The 2,500-nt window shown below is 56.6% G+C and overlaps 1 non-coding gene across 1 annotated transcript in view; it reads right to left on the minus strand.

The window, feature by feature from the left end:
• Nucleotides 1-1,557, minus strand: part of LOC121854086 — a 4,247-nt gene extending 2,690 nt beyond the window's left edge. Inside the window, exon 1 of the ribosomal RNA XR_006086475.1 lies at nucleotides 1-1,557. This exon is cut by the window's left edge and continues 2,690 nt beyond it. This is a non-coding gene — a ribosomal RNA (large subunit ribosomal RNA).
• Between the last annotated feature and the right edge of the window lie 943 nt (nucleotides 1,558-2,500).

The following is a 2,500-nucleotide window of genomic DNA, read 5'->3' on the forward strand; positions in this document are numbered from 1 at the left end:
AGCAACCAACGCCTTTCAATGGGATCTGAATGAGCATTCATTTAGGCCCCTTAACTCGACGTTTGGTTCATCCCACAGCGCCAGTTCTGCTTACCAAAAGTGGCCCACTAGATACTCAGATTAGTCGCCGGAGCTTCATCCCTACAAGCAAGCTCGGCATCTCACCCATTTAAAGTTTGAGAATAGGTTGAGGACGTTTCGTCCCAAGACCTCTAATCATTCGCTTTACCGGATGAAATTCACCCTGCGAGTTCCAGCTATCCTGAGGGAAACTTCGGAGGGAACCAGCTACTAGATGATTCGATTAGTCTTTCGCCCCTATACCCAGCTCCGACGATCGATTTGCACGTCAGAATCGCTACGGACCTCCACCAGAGTTTCCTCTGGCTTCATCCTGGCCAGGCATAGTTCACCATCTTTCGGGTCCCAACATATATGCTCATGGTACTTGCCGACTGCCCGCCCCGGTGCGCCTCCGCCGTTTACCGACGGCCCGCTTCCGGGGACGGACAGCACCGCGGCGTCTTGGCAAGTCCCGGGCCTGCGCCCCTCCCTCCCATGAGGGGAAATTAAACTTCGGCCATCGCCCTGACGACCTCCACCACACGCAACGTCCAGAGACGGGGGAAAGTATCTCACCCCGCTTGTCGCGGCGTGGGCGAGGCCGCAGGCAGCCGGTCAGGGATCGGCCCAAGACGCACCGGAGAGCCTGTTACAGCTGCCCCGGGCGCCCGTCACTTTCATTTCGCCTTTGTGTTTAGTGAGCCCATTGACTTGCACACATGTTAGACTCCTTGGTCCGTGTTTCAAGACGGGTCGGGTGGATCACCGACCTTTTGCACACCGCGAGAGCAAAACCGCCGCCGAAGCGGCGGCAAGCTCTTCTCGACGACCGTCTCAGGGCAGCCAGGACACCGGTGGTTCCCCCCGTCGCGCGGGTCTCCCCCCCAGACGAGCTGAGAGAGAGTCGGCGGCGAGGTACCATTCCGACTGGGCCTTCGACGTCCCCGGCAACGGGTCGCGGTGACCTACTACGAGGCGAAATACGCCCGCCGACGCCAGCGTGAGTGGGGGCACGCCCAAACATTTTTGTGTCGCTCAATTACAACACCCCACCCAGCCGACAGCCGACGAGCTGAACCCCCTCAGTTCGACCTTCGAGTTTCCACCCGTTTGGCTCTTAACGGTTTCACGTACTCTTGAACCGCTCTTCAATGTTCTTTTCAACTTTCCCTCACGGTACTTGTTCGCTATCGGTCTCGTGGTCATATTTAGCCTTAGATGGAGTTTACCACCTGCTTTGGGCTGCACTTTCAAGCAACCCGACTCTACAGAGAGGCCCTTTCCGACCGTCCCATCTGTACCCTCACGGGCGCCACCATACGGGCCTCTGGACCCTCTGAAACGCAACACCCCTCGTGCCCGAAGACATCGAGGTTATGCGCTGGGCTTTTCCCGGTTCAGTCGCCCTTACTAAGGGAATCCCTGTTGGTTTCTTTTCCTCCACTAATTAATATGCTTAAATTTGGCGGGTAGCTCTCTCCTACTACGAGGTCGATCGTGGTCTCATCATCCTTAGGGGGAACAAGTTCCCCAACCACGAAGCGGAAGACGCTCTGCCACCGACTTTCTTCACCACCGACATTACCAGGCAGGAAGGTTTGAGGGGCTTGTCGCGGGGGTACCAGCGGCCATGGCGCCGGCACTCCCACCCCTGACTCCGTTCCTTCTCATTGAGTGGTAAATAGCCAATAGGAAAAGTGTTCCAGCAGAACATCTCTCGCAGAGTCATATACACACACAGTTTTAATGCATATACGCTCGTGTTCCGCCCTTACTCAGCCGCACCTTTGCCGCTTAAACTTTGACCTCTTTCCCCGTTCCCGCATGCCACAGCAGTGGCACTTGTTTATCCGGAGAAAGAGAGCGAGAGTCGCAGTATTAATTGGCGTGAGCGGCCTTTCCGGCTGCAGAACTAGTGCTCTATCCCGGCGAGCGCCGTTATGAGGCGCAACACCGTCTTTAACGCGTTTAGAGAGAACTCCCCCTGCCTCCCTCCCAGTCATGAGATAGACGTGGACTCGTGGCGAACTCTCGAAGAGAACGCCCACACCGCGTCTGACCGTGGGAGAGGGTGGAGGAGCGCGTGAGGAAGAGCACGGCGTCACCCAAGCATTCTCATCTCTCTGCCTGCACCACTACATGGTAGACTGCGGGCCCAGGCGCACTCATCAATTTAGGTTCCACTGCAATGCATGCCAAGCACTCTTTTCGAGGTGATAGACGAAATTCCGGCGGGGCTTACTTAAAAGATATCCGACCCGGTTTCGTTTCCTCTTCGTGGGATGGAGTGCCTCTTAGAACATGTGCAGCATCAGCCATGAGCGGCTGACGGCCATTCGTGTCTCTGTGGACAGCAGGCAAAAGAGCGCCGCCTCCAGTTGTTGCGAGGCGACAGCTCTCGCTTTTGTTTGTCAGTTGATGTGGGTGCGCCAAGTCC

The sequence above is a fragment of the Homarus americanus genome, unplaced genomic scaffold (assembly GCF_018991925.1).
Source record: "Homarus americanus isolate GMGI-L3 unplaced genomic scaffold, GMGI_Hamer_2.0 scaffold40253, whole genome shotgun sequence".
NCBI lineage: Eukaryota > Metazoa > Arthropoda > Malacostraca > Decapoda > Nephropidae > Homarus > Homarus americanus.